The sequence below is a fragment of the Alligator mississippiensis genome, chromosome 15 (genome assembly GCF_030867095.1).
Source record: "Alligator mississippiensis isolate rAllMis1 chromosome 15, rAllMis1, whole genome shotgun sequence".
Lineage (NCBI taxonomy): Eukaryota > Metazoa > Chordata > Crocodylia > Alligatoridae > Alligator > Alligator mississippiensis.
In genome coordinates this window covers 25,534,421-25,549,091 of record NC_081838.1, presented here as the reverse complement: position 1 = coordinate 25,549,091, position 14,671 = coordinate 25,534,421, and positions in this window count along the sequence as shown.

Genomic DNA, 14,671 nt, shown 5'->3' with positions numbered 1-14,671 from the left:
CAGTTAAACTCTACCCATCCATAAACGTGTTCATTTTTCCATGCTTTAGGGTTATTGGTTGTAGCTGTGTTGGTCTAAGGACATAGGCAGACAGGTTCTTGGGTAAATGTGATATCTTTTATTAGACCAACTAAATGGTTGGAAAAATTGTCCCTTGCAAGCTTTCATGCACAAACACCCGTCTTCAGATTTTATATGCATGAAGAAGCGTGTTTGTGCTTGGCAGCTTGTGAACAATTTTTCCAACTATTTAGTTGGTCTAATAAAAGATATCACATTTACCCAAAGAACCTCGTCTCTCTTCAGTTTTCCAATCAGTATTTTGTAGTATTTTGTGTGTGTATATAACCCCATATATATATATATATATATATATATATATAGGGGTTATCATTCTTTCTAGTGCGTCACAAATCACTGCACCTCTGCCCATGTTCCATGGTACTACTGTGAAGTTTATATCCTTCTGAGTGGTTGATGCTTCATACATCATATTACTATCCTTTTGTAATAGGATACAATACATCCTTACCTGGGGGGCACAGACCATCATCTATGAAGGTTTCTCCTTGTAGTGCTTTTTTTTTATCCTGTATGTCCACCTTCCCTATTTCTTCAAGCCCCCAGGAGCAGGCTTGAGTCCATTGGATCCATTCCTCTAAACCCAATTGAGTAATGGAGGAACAATAACCAAAAATCACCACCCTTTCTGCCAAAAGGCTATCTAGGTCCCACACCAGACACCCTGCAGGATGACCAAATAGTAGCCCTTGCAGGTGATGAATGCCCAGCCACCCTGGAGTGGGCAGACAATTAGGATGTGGGTACCATTCACAGCCCATATGCAGTTGGGGAAGCCCGTATGTTGGAAGCCAGCTATCACCTCCTGCTGGTTGATGAGGCAGACAAAGCAGTTTGCCACGATGTCCTGAATGACCAGGCAAATCTCCGAGACAGTCTCTCCAGCTGTGGACAACCACACTGAACTGGTTGGCAATGTAGCGGAGACTGCCATGTTAGCTTCAAGACAGCAATGAATACCCACTTCTCCAGACTGAGGGGGCCCACCCTGGTGTGCAATGTGTGGGGCCACCTAGGTGATGATGTCCATGAAGGTGTCCTGTCCCATGTGGAAGGTCTGGAGCCACAGTTTATCATCCCAAGTGCCAAGGACGATCTGTTCCCACCAGTTGGTGCTAGTGGGGTGTGCCCAGACCCTGCACTCCATGGTGTGGAGGTGGTCCCAGAGCACCCAGCATTTATGGCATCAAAGATACCCTCAATGTCTTTGTCCACAAGGACTCTGGAGGCAAAGTCATGGATGCTTGGAGGGCATAGGTGTAGAGGCAGGACAGATGGCTCAGTGTGTGTTGGCATGAAGGCTCATTCCAGGGCCTTCTGCTGCTATATCAGGTTTGGCAGGCCATGTATGATGTACTGTATCCTATGGTGAGTCACCCAGGGTTGGTCAGCAGGACCTGCTGTAGCTTCTGGGTCTACTTGCTTGTGTGAAGGAAGCAGGAAGCCATGGCTTGGTGCAGGATGGTACTACCCTATGGTCCTAATTACTACCCCATGGTCCTAATCCATGTGGGCACTAATGATGCAGCCAGGAGCAGTCCAGACCACCTGATGAAGGACTACCAAGCGCTGGGAGACAAGCTGAAAGAAATAGGGGCACAGGTGGTCTTCTCATCGATCCTTCCAGTGAGCAGGCATGGAAGATGCCATGAGACCTGCATCTGGGATGTCAACTTGTGGCTTCAGGAATGGTGTCTCGCGGCGGGCTTCATCTTTCTGGACCACAACCCTCACTTCAGAACGAGAGACACGCTCGGGTGGAATGGGCTTCTCCTCTCCCCCAAAGGTAAGCATGTGTTCTCTTCCAGGTTGGCTGATCTCCTCCAGCGGGATTTAAACTAGGCATGTCAGGGGAGGGGGAGGAAGAGGACCAAGGGAGCCACAGAACACCAAACCAAGAGACACCCACAAGAACAGCCCAGCCAAGTCAGGCGACGAGCACAAGAAATACCCAGGTAAGAGACAGAGGCCCGGACAGTCCAGGGATTGGGGGGGAGGCACATACAGCCTCAGGAGGCCTTAAATGCCTCTACACTAATGCTCACAGTATGGGGAACAAGCAGGAGGAACTTGCCCTCCTGCTAGCTAACACAAACCCAGACACAGTGGGGCTCACTGAAACTTGGTGGGATCCAATGCATGACTGGGCGGTAAACATCAAGGGCTATAGGCTGTATAGGCGGGACAGAACAGGGAGGAAAGGTGGGGGTGTGGCGCTCTATGTCAAAGGGCAACACGCATCCTCTGCAAACAGCAGTGGGTCTGAGATAGGGCAGATGGAGGTGCTCTGGGTCAGAATACAAGGGGGTCAAGAGAAAAGGGACCTAACGGTGGGGGTCTACTACAGACCACCTAACCAGGGAGAAGAGCTGGTTCGGGAATTCTCAGGTCAGCTCACGGAGGCAGTTAAATCGAGGGACGTGGTCATCATGGGTGACTTAAACTACCCGGACATGTGCTGGGAAGAGCAGTCAGCCAGGTCTGACCGCTCATGTAGGTCCCTAGCCGAGTTACAGGACCTCCATCTAACCCAGGAGGTGCACGGTCCCACCAGGGGAAATGCCTTGTTGGACCTGGTCCTGGCCACAGGCGACCTGGTGAGGAGTCTGCGGGTGGTCGACCACCTGGGTGATAGCGACCATCGCCTGCTGGGATTCACCATCCAGCGCAGGGTGTCAAAGGCCTGCAGCAAGGCAGCAGCCCTGGACTTCAGGAGGGCGGATTTCAACGAGGTAAGGAGACTAATCAGGGAGGCACTGAGGTCCCAGAGGGGAGGGGAGTTGGGAGTCCAAGAAGAGTGGTCATTCCTTAAGGAGATGATCCTCCAAGCCCAAAGCGTGACAATCCCCTTGCGGATCAAAGGGGGCAAGAGGGTTCAAAAGGCCCCATGGCTCGCCAAAAGCATCCACAAATGCCTCAAAGCCAAAAAGGAGGTGTACACCCAATGGAAGGGAGGGGCCATCACCAAGGAGGATTATACCTCCTTGGCTCGAGATTGTAGGGGGGCTATTTGGAAGGCTAAGGCAGAGATGGAACTGGGACTAGCAACCCGGATCAAAGATAACAAGAAGTCCTTTTTTAAATACACAGCGGGTAAAAAGAAGGTGCCAAATAATGTGGGACCTCTGCAGGACACGCTTGGTAATCTGGTGGTAGCACCAGATGACAAAGCTAACCTATTTAACAGATTCTTTGCTTCCATTTTTCTGAGCAGGGACTGGGACATCCCCCACACTGGGATCCAGGATGGACCCAGGGGTGGCATAGACAGACCCAGGGTCAGAGAGGACCTAGTCAGGAAACTTCTGGAGGGACTAGATGTGTTCAAATCAGCAGGTCCTGACGATCTCCACCCCAGAGCGCTGAGGGAATTAGCAGAGGTCATTGCGGGGCCCCTGGCACGGCTTTATGAGCACTCGTGGTGCTCTGACGAGGTGCCGGAGGACTGGAAAAGGGCCAATGTGGTCCTCATTTTCAAAAAAGGGAGGAAAGGGCTCCCAGGAAACTATAGGCCAGTTAGTCTTACCTTGGTCCTGGGGAAGCTCTTTGAGAAAATTATCCAGGAGCACATCTGCGAGGGGCAAGCAGGGGAGATTATGCTTAAGGGCAACCAACACGGGTTCATTAGAGGCAGGTCCTGTCAGACCAGCCTGGTGGCCTTCTATGACCAGGTCACAAAAGCCTTGGACACAGGTGTCGCGGTGGACATAGTCTTTCTGGTCTTTAGGAAGGCCTTCGACACTCTCACCCCATCCTCATTAAAAAATTAGGTGTCTGTGGTGTCGACACCTACAGTCAGATGGGTCACAAATTGGCTGGAGGGCCGCACCCAGAGAGTGGTGGTGGATGGGTCATTTTCAACCTGGAGAGATGTGGGCAGAGGGGTTCCCCAGGGCTCAGTCCTCGTGCCTGCACTGTTCAATATCTTCATCGGCGACTTGGACAAGGGGGTGAAAAGCACCTTGTTCAAGTTCACAGATGACACTAAGATGTGGGGAGAAGTGGGCACGCTAGAAGAGAGGGACAGGCTACAATTAGATCTGGACAGGTTACAGAAGTGGGCAGATGAGAATAGGATGCGTTTCCCTATGGACAAGTGCAAGGTGTTGCACCTGGGGAGAAAGAACCAGCAGCAGACCTACAGGCTGGGGAACTCCCTTCTCATCAGCATAGAGGCAGAGAAGGATCTTGGAATCACTATTGATTCCAAGATGAACATGGGCCACCAATGCAGGGACGCGGTCAGGAAGGCTAACTGCACCTTGTCATGCATCCATAGATGCATCACGAGCAGGTCCAAGGAGGTGATCCTCCCCCTCTATATGACACTGGTCAGGCCACAGTTGGAGTACTGCGTCCAGTTCTGGGCGCCGCATTTCAGGAGGAATGTGGACAGCATTAAGAGGGTCCAGAGGAGGGCCACCCGCATGATCGGGGGCAGCAGGGCAGGCCCTACAAGGAGAGACTACAAGTCCTGAACCTGTTCAGCCTCCACAAGAGAAGGCTGAGAGGGGATCTGGTGGCCATCTATAAACTTGCCAAGGGGTTCAGCAGGCAATGGGAGAGTCCCTGTTCCCCCGAGCACTGCTGGGAGTAACAAGGAACAACAGCCAGAAGTTGACTGAGAGTAGATTCAGGCTAGATATCAGGAGGCGCTACTTCACAGTCAGGGCAGCTAGGTTCTGGAACCAACTTCCAAGGGAAGTGGTGCTTGCCCCTACCCTGGGGGTCTTCAAAAGGAGGCTAGGCAGCCACCTAGCTGGGGTCATTTAACCCCAGCATCCTTTCCTGCCCATGGCAGGGTGTCGGACTAGATGATCTGCTTAGGTCCCTTCCAAACCTACCAACTATGAAACTAAGATGACTGGGACACCCAGTGAGAGGACAGGAGGGGCTTTTAGGAAGGAAGGATTGCTGGAAGAATGCACCAAGGTGTAGGTCCCAGTGTGTGCCTGCTCCTCTAACAGCAGCTGCAGGGGGCAACTACTCCTTCTGGACCTGGGGCGGTACACCACATCCACCAGTCTCCCTGCATCCACAGAGCCAGTCATCTCATCATAGAAGGCAAACAGGTTGGTCAGGCATGACTTGCCCTTGGTGAGTCCATGCTGACTGTTCCTGTTTTTCTTTTTCTCCTCCAAAGGGCTTTGAAATGGATTCCTTGAGGATCTGCTCCATGATTTTTCCAGGGACTGAGGTGAGGCTGACTGGTCTGTAGTTCCCTGGATCCTCCTCCTTCCCTTTCTTAAATATGGGCACTATGTTTGCTGTTTTCCAATCATCTGGGACCTCTCCTGATCACCCTGAGTTTTCAAAGATGCTGGCCAATGGCTCTGCAATTACATCAGCCAACTCCCTCAGCATCCTTGGGTGCCTCCCGTCCAGCCTCATGGACTTGTACACGTCCAGCTTTTCTGAGTAGTCCCTAACCTGTTCTTTCACCACGGAGGGCTGCTCATCTCCTCCCCAAACTTGTGCTGCCTGGTGCTGACCTTGCCTGTGAAGACTGAGGCAAAACAGGCATTGAAGACGTCAGCCTTTTCTGCATCCTCTGCTACAAGGTTGCCTCCCCTATTCAGTAAGGAACCCACACTTTCCCTGATCCTCCTCTTGCTACCGACATACTTGTAGAAACCCTTCTTGTTACCCTTCACATCCCTTACTAGCTGCAACTCCAACTGTGCTTTGGCCTTCCTGACTTCATCCCTGCAAGCTCGAGCAATGGTCTTATATTCTTCCCTGGTTATTTGTCCAAGTTTCCACTTTTTATAAGCTTCCTTTCCGTGATTTAATTTACTGAGGAGTTCCCTGCTAAGCCAAGCTGGTCTTCTGCCATACTTGTTGGTCTTCCTGCACACCAGGTTGGTTTGCTCCTGCACTCTCAGTAGGCCTTCTTTGAAATACAGCCAACGGGTCAATGATCAAACCCAGGGACCCGCCACCCTGGTTCTGAGTGGGAGCAGAGCCGAAGGAGCCCTTTCCCTTTGGTTTCAGACAAGGAGCCCCGAGGAGCTGGAACTGCTCAAGGAGAAGAACTGCCTCTAGGCCCTAGAGCTAGAAGCCCAGACAGCACAGTGAAAGTATGAAACTGTGTAAGTGAGAGTTTGAAGCCCAAGAGGCACAGCACAAGCTGGAGCTAGAAGTGCAAGTGGTGCAGCACAAGCACAAGGCCAAACAATGCCAGATCATTTCAGGAAGAAGTTCCGCACAGCTGCCCCACAGCAGGGAAAGGCTATAACCGAGTTTGTGGCCCAGTTGTGGGAGTCATTCTTTAAATGGGTGGAGGGAGCAAAAGCTGACACCAGAGATAAGGTGCTGGATCTTATGGTGTTAGATCAATTCTATTTTGGGTGCCCTTGGGAGATTTTACATCTAGTCAGGGATAAGGAGCCCAAGTCAGCCAGTGAGTCTGCCAACTTTGCTGATCAGCTGTTGCTAAATTGGGAGGGGCTGGACAGAAGGCCTCCCCACCGGGAAGGACCAGAAAGGGGAGGGGGGTGTGGAAGGGAGAACCAGACCCTAATGGGAGATTGAGGTCCCTTTTGCAGAGCGCAGGGTGGCCCTGGATTCAGCCAATCCACCCAGATCAGGTAAGAAGGCATGGGCAACTGGTGCCTCCTGAGTTGGGGGGGCACTTGTTCCCCCCCCCCCCAGTGGCCAGTCAGCGATTGGGGGTTCCCCCCGCAGCCAATCATACTGGCTGGGGGGGTCCCCCCCCGCCCCCCTAAGGCCAATCCCTGGCACTTCCAGGTGAGTGCAATTGGCTGCGGGGGGCTGTGGGGATCGCTTCTCCTGGCACCCCACTCCCTGGCGAGTGCTCTCAGGAGGGCCACCAGCACTCTCACCTGACCCCACCTGCCCAGAAACATTGGCTATCAGGAGGTGCACCCCCTACGTGTCGCCACTAGGAAGTGTTGCTTTAACTGCAGGTGTCTGGCCGCTTCAGGGCCAACTACCCAAAGCAGAGCAACCCCAGTAAGCCTATCAACTGAACAACAGCTGTATGCGAAGAGGAGGAAACCCCAAGCCACTCTGAGGGGCATATCTGTATCTTCAGGATTACTAACCCACAGGAGCTAATGGCCTCCCATAGGGAGGAGATAAAAGTACACAGGAGAGCCATCATCAGGGAAGTGGACTCAGGTCCCTGTGTGTCATTGATTAATGCCAACCTCGTTTCACCTTCGGATATAGTTCCTGGAAAAACCCTTACCACAGAACAGGTGGGGCGCCACCCATTCGAGGTACAGGTAGCACATCTCCCCATTGAGTGGAGGGGCAGGGGAATGTGCCCACAGAAAGGAGTGATGGAGGATGCTCCTGCCCCCCTGCTGATGGGGAGGGATATTATGGGACCCAAGCATATGAGTGCAGCGTGGGAGAACGTTATAGAACCCCTCCGCATTAATGCAGTGACTCGCAGTCAAAGCAAGAAGGTGGAGACAGTAGGTGAGGAGGCCTCCCAGAGCCCAGTTACCCAGCTGGCTATGGGGGCAAGGGGGACAAGGGGAAAGAACCCCCCTAACTGTAGAAACCAGTTGGCTGCTGAAGGAACTGATGTCCGCAGGGAAAAGCTACCTTTTATGGGGTAACCCACCAGGTCATGGGGGCTGAGGATATAAGGCCCCCCATCCTCACCTTTCACTAGGGAGGCACTAGTGTGGTATTTACTGGGGACCACCCCACTACAGACAGCCCCAACACACCATCCAATCCTAGCAGGGTGTAGTTTTAGGTCATTCCCCAGGACCAGGAACCTCCAGGTCTTCTTAGAGCAGTGGCTCCAACCTGACAGCGTTATCCCTCTGGCTCCCTACAGCAACTGCCTACTTAGCTCTGAGGGCCTGGGTTTATACTGAGGCTGCCCAACCCCATCCTCCAATCCAGGAGCCTTCTTGTGGTCATGTGACCACCTCATTAAGCCACACCACACCTGCTGGCTGCTCCACAGCCTGTTCAAGCCTCTAACATTGGCAAGCACGGAAGGTGCCCTACCACACGGGCTGGAACTGTGGGGAGCACCTTAGCCAAGCCCCACACCAGCCTGCTCCAATGAGTCCTGCAAGTGCTGCTGTCTCCAGGGAAGAATGCAAGGCCAGGATCAGGTCAGGAGTTCCAGGGGTGGTGCAGCATGGGGGGGAGAAGTGGGTGGGCTACTGAGGCATGGGAGGAATTCTGTCCTGACCAGTGGAGGAGGTGGAAGAAGGCTCCCCTACATGCCAGTCGCCTTCCCCAAGGCCTGCTGAACTCCCATGGTCTTGTTCCAGGTTGGAGGTTGAGAGGTCTCAGCTCCTCCCCCCCTCTCCCCCGCCCGTTCCCTTGCACTCCCATTCAGGCCTAGTAGGAAGTGGGGATACTGAACAGTGGGACAATGAGCTCAGCTGGCAGGATTCAGAGCATGGGCGAGTCGGGGAGGAGGGGGACACTTGCCCCCCGCCCCCGCTACTGTGGCCAGTCAGCGACCGGGGAGGGGAGCCCCCCTGTGGCCAATCCTGCCAACCCAGAAGTGGCAGTGGCATGCTGCTGGCACTTCCAGATGTGGTGCTGGCACTTCTGGGTGAGCACAATCAACCGCATGGGGACCGACCATGGGGATCGCTTGTCCTGACACCCCCGCTCCCCAGCTGGCGCTTTCAGAGGTGGCACCAGTGCTCTCACCTGCCCCCCTGCCTGGGAACGCTGGCTGTCGGGGTGTGCACCAGTGCTCTCAGGGGTGCATGTGCACCCCCTACACATTGCCACTGATTCACAGTAGCTGCCTGTAATGATCCCTGCTGAAATTGATCAAAGGCCTACTATAAAACTTCTGCAATGAAGCCTGGGTAACCTCTATAAGACTTAGGCAGGATCCTATCCTACAACCCTGGTTAAGTGCACTGATCCGATTACTACAAAATCAACAAAAGCTGACCCCAAGTGTCTTCCCTTTGATTGCTTCTAGAGCTACATTTAAGGAACTCCTCCAGCACCTAACTATTGTTGAACAACACACTGGTCATCAGTTTCTGAGCAGCTTTTCTTTCAGCAATATCTCAGCCCTTCCTTGTTCATCATCTTGCTTTCATCTTGATCCATGCTTTCAGCCTCTAGATTCTCCCTGTACATCTGCTTTCTGACTGCTGAACCCTGGTTTGGCTACTCCTGTACTTCACTTTGCGGATTTTCCTTTGGACTTGTTAACTGTTTCCCAGCCCCGCAACATGGCTTGGCATTTTGGCACCTGACTTGTAGATTCTGATGATTACTCCTTCAACCCCCAGCCCCATGGCTGACACTAACTACCCACTCTCACTCTCAGTCTTGCTTCAGGATTCTAGTTTAATTTCATTCTGGTGTTCCCCAAACAACCAAAGAAATTCCCCTAACAACCAATGAGATTGTCTCTCTATACCCTGAATTAAATTCAGATACATGTGTTTCTAGCATGGGCAACTGGTGCCACCTTAGCATGGGGGGACGCTCCCCCCCAGCGACCAGTCAATGACCGGGGGGGAGCGTCCCCCCATGGCTGGAGCTCCCACAGTGTTCCCACTCCCCGGCCGGCGCTTGCAGGGAGTCACCAGCTCTCCCCCTGTCTCTCTGCCCATTGCCTAAGCGGCGAGTGCGGCCGTTGACCCCTGTGTACCCCCTACATGTCACCACTGGTTCCTAGAACAGAATGAGAGCTTACATGGCACAGGTTTGAGGTTGTACTGACAAATAGAGAGGAATCTACTCATCTTACTTTCTTATCATTCAACACTGTAAGAAGTGCACTAACTGTGAAAACCAGAAAGGAACTTCTTAAGTGAGACATATTTAGACTCTGCAGCTGGTTCAAGCTGCACATCAAGGTGTCAGCTGTGGGGATAGGGTGGCCATCATAGAGGACAGCCCGCTTGCAGCTATTGATAGGCACCTTTTCTCTATTGTCCACCTGGCACCTTTATGTCTTCTATTTTTATCTTCAAGAGAAAAATAGAGGACATAAAGGCATCTGGTTTCGTATCAACAGACGACAGAGTAGCAGAAAACCAGAATGTCGTCTATGACGGCCACCCTATGTAGGGAGAAGGAGACAGCCATGGTGAGTTTTGGCTCTATGTCCACCTTTATTGTGATTCTGAAAAGGTCTTTCATTTTTCACAAAAAGAAAAAAAAAAAGGCACTACTGGGATTTTAAGCCCGGGTTTTCTGTCTACTAGGCACATGTTTTAACCAATTAAACTCCAGCTTGCTTCCACGCACATGCCTTCCAAAAGTGCCTTTCCTCACATATGCCTCCACTTATCCCACTGGAGTGAAAAGCTTTAGTTTGCTCTGGGAAGTGCAGCAGAAAAGCCTCTCACAGGTGATGGAAGGTGGTGGGGTATAGGAATTCTTCACAGACCTGACCCAGGCTTCAGATTTACTTCTCTCTCTTGTACCCACAGTGCACTGAAGTGATACTAATTCTGACCTGTCAGCTGCACACCACCTCCCAGCAGGTCCCTGGAGCCTTTTCTTGTTTAGAGGTGATCTTCTCATGGGCATCTGCTCATGACGCTGCCTCCTAAATCCACCCTAGCAAGCACAATCAATGCCTGGAGTAGGCCCTGTATGCTCACTATGCCTTTGCCAAAAAGGCTGGTTTGAATTCCAGGGTGGTGCCTTTCATGTGATTTGATGGAGGACCAAATGTCAGGTCCAACTTCACATGAGTGTGTCATCACAAAAGGCATCAGGAACTTCACTGTGTGATTTTCATTGGGTCATAAAACCACATACCCAGGCTAGCAGCAAAGATTGCAATCTGGGTACCAAGAATTGTTTAATCCTCACTCAGGGGAGTGGCTGAGGGCTGTTATTGCCAGTCAACAATTTGCAGAGCCCAGAAAATACTGCCTAGCACAGGGGCGGGCAATTATTTCAGGCAGAGAGCCACGTACCAAGTTTTGGCAAGCTGTTGAGGGCTGTATTTCCCCCTCCAGCGCAGGGAAGCAGGAACAGCCCCATGGTCCCAGGCCAGAAACCTCTGTTAGGCAAAGGTTTGGGGGGGGGAGGGGGGGGGAGCGGGGCAGGGCAGGGCAGGGCAGGGCAGACCTTGCTGGATCCTGCCCCCAGCTTCCTCTGGGTCCTACTGCCCCTGTTTCCTGTCATCTTTGGCAGGCAGCTAGGAGCAAATAAATACTGATTTTTCTAATTTTTTAGGAGCCCTGCAGGCTGGATAGAATGGCCTGGCAGGCCAGATCCAGCCCCTGGACTATATTTTGCCTACCTCTGGCCTAGCAACTCTTCACCTGACCATTCCTGTGAGGGATGCTTTCCTTCATTAGCACAGGTTGTTTTTTTTCTGAAGAACCCAGTTGATTCCTATGAAGCCTTATGTCTCTCTGAACAAGGTAGTTTATAATGTACCACCCTGCCCTGCCTTCTGTCAATCTAACCAAGCAGTCATGCCATCAAACAACTGTACCTTTGTGACAGCTTCTCATTGGTGCTTATTTGTATATCGTATGCAAGAACGGATTATGGGGATGGTGTTCCATATCTGCATGTCCTCCACTTGTAGCCATGGGCAAGAGAGTGAAAATCTCTTGTGCGCTTCTTTTCACTGTAACAATATGTTCTAACTGCTTTTAACAGCTTGAATAGAAGATGCCATGGGAGCCAGGCTTGTGTGAGCCTGCTCTGCCTTTTAAAATTGTGACACTGATATTCAAATTGATGCTGTGCTTGCTAAATACAAAAGAACTGAGATCCTTGAGACTGCCCAAGGTCTAAAAGAGTGAACTTATTTCTGCAAGCAGAACATGAAAAAAATCCCCTTCAGCAGCATGGAAGAGTAGCTTTAGAGCAGTGGCCCCACATGGTGGTAATTAGCACACAGATGATGAGCAACAGCAGAGGAGTGGCTCCAGTTGTCGGCAGGGGCAACAAAACGAATTGAGGAACGCTGTCCATAGCACCAGTGGTGGAGACGTGTCCTTCCAACCACATTGGTGAGACAGAGGAAAGTTCCAGGTAGCAGCTTCACTGCCTCTACTGATTACACTGTTCACCTTGCATGGACCTAAGAAAGAACCCTGAACACACTTCCAGTGCCCCTGAACACACTGATTGTGCGAAATTGTCACTAGAGGGTTGAGTGCTATTTAAGACTGGTTTCTGAAATGTTTTGTTTTTTATTCCATTTCCTCTTCCCCCCAAAGAGTAACTGCTCTTCTATATAGATATTGCCTATGAGTGGAGAAGTTTGTTCACACTGGAAATCATGAGCAGAGATTACTTCCTTCCCAGCTGCCTGCTGATTGTCTGACGTACCTTGGAAAGGCATAGCCTGGCTTTCTTCAGGGGCCTAGGTGGCATGGAATAGGCTCAAATGTTTTGGCCTGTTGGCTATTGTGTGCCAGCAGTGTCACTTCACTCGAGGATCCCCTGCCTCGACCACTTCCTGCCACAGCCTGCCATTGTACTGCATCTTCTTCCCGTCTATGTCTCATCTCCTTGAACTGTTGGACAGGGACCTGGGCCTTTGCAGATGTGCACTCCTCCTGGGCTCCTGCGGAAGAGTCTGGAGCTTTAGAGCAGTACTCTTCCAATCACAGCTTGTGCCACCCACGCCTGCTCCGTAGAAGGACACGTTCGGGGGTGAGAGGATTTTCTGGTGCTTGAGAAAGAGCTCCAGTGTCAGCAAGTGCTTCTTGGGGAATCGTCTTGTTTGAGGGTGCAAGAGCAGTGGTGGGTGGTAGGATTTTGGAAGAGAGCAGGTGGGGTCTCTGTCTCCGCTTCCAGGGACCGTGGGGGAATTTGGGTGGCCTGGGCCAGCCAGTGATGCCTCTGCCTGACCCAGAAGCAGTCCTCCAAAAGAATAGGAAGGAAGAGCTGAGGGAACCCAGCACACCACGGCAGTGGAAGGAGGCAGGCCAGATCCCCATCCCTCGATACCTGCCATCTTGTCTCCAGTTCATGGAGGGCTGTGCCACCGTGTCTGTCCTAGCACACCCCATGATGGGCTGGCAGCCATGTCAGGTAGAGGCATGGATCAGCCCCACCTGCAGCTGCATGCCAGAGAAAGAGGCCTCACATGGGCTGCAGGCCCAAGGGCCAGCCCAAAGCACTAAGGGGTGGCCTGTACAACTGGAGACGCTCGAGTTTGTCAGCCAAGCTTGGAGGCAAAAAGCAGCTTTGGTCCTGAGGGCCGTGCCCACACGTGGCCCAGCACAAAGCTGACCAAAGTGGGCAGGGGCTAGTAGGGAAAGGCGAGGCTGGGAGCTGCCCCTCTGCCTGTGGGCGGTGAGGAAGCTGGCAGTCCACTGGGGGAAGCTGTTGTGTCCTCCTGAACTGCAAAAGCAAGAGATGTCCAGGGGAAAGAGGAGGTAGCTGTCAGGAGCAGGACTTGAACCCATACCCTTTCATCTGCCAACCAGTCCCAAGTGTCCTCTGGCTCAGGGAAACCTGCCGCGGGACAGGGGCCTGGGGTTAACTGTGCACAAGCCAGCCAAAACTCACCGAGCAAACCCATCTCCACAATGCCTGGGCCATGCTTGGGCACAAAGGCCTCCAAGTAGATATTGCAGAGGGGTGACTGGAACACAATAACTGATGGCTACCAAGGTAGTGCTACAAGGCGCAGGCCAGATAAGTGATCTTTGTGCTAGGTGCTGCACACATGTGGTGACAATGACCAGGGCACCTCACCCTGGCTGCTGCCAGCTCAGAGCCCTCTCCCACCCCAACCACGTGGCTGTACAGAGTTGGGTCCTATTCGGCCAGATATCGAAGAAACCGAGGTTTAATCCTCTCACTGCAAATGCAGGACAGCCACTCTGAAACTCAGACCCAGGCCATGCCCAGCATGGAGCAAATTACCTGACCCAACTGGGGCAGAGGCTCCTCTGGGTCACAAGGTGGCTTGTCCTTAGGCCCTGGGGGTTCCCTACGTCATGCCTCTGCTAGGGGCATTTTTGTAGGATGGGCCTGTGACTATTTCTGCCAGGAATCAAGATGTTTCTAAATGCCCCAGTGGACACCATCTTCTCCAAGGCCACTTCATCAACCTTCCCACACACTGCGACCTGGGGACAAGCCAAACATGTCACTGGAAAGAGGGAGAGATGGGGAGAGGAAACATCCCCTAGACACCTGGAGACAGGGATGGCCGCACAATGACCATGGTGAAAAGCTCTCTCATGAAGCTTCTTGTCCTGCCTGTACCACGGCTCCTGCCTTGGCATGGGTCTCTATGCCACATCCTCACTCCCAGCTCTACACCTCCCAGGGCAGGATGGCCAGGAACTGCTCCAGCACCACCAGCTCCAGGATCTGCTCCAGCTGGTGCTGGCAAAGCAGCAGCAGGTGGCTGCAAACCTCTCATGGCCACTCAGGCTGCCTGCATGTGGAAGATCCTGATTTGCTGCACCATATCCCTGGTTGTCCCCTGGTGCCAGGCATGGTACATGTCGGGGTCAGTCTCTCACCACTCACGCATGGAGCCTGGTGGCAGTGTCTTTTCTCCTGAGGGGTCTGTGGGAAAGGAGGCAATATCAATCTTATGGGGGAGGGAGGTGTGTTCAGGACCACAACCTGCTTACCCAGCCCCATGGCCTGCCCAGCCCCGATACAGACTGCA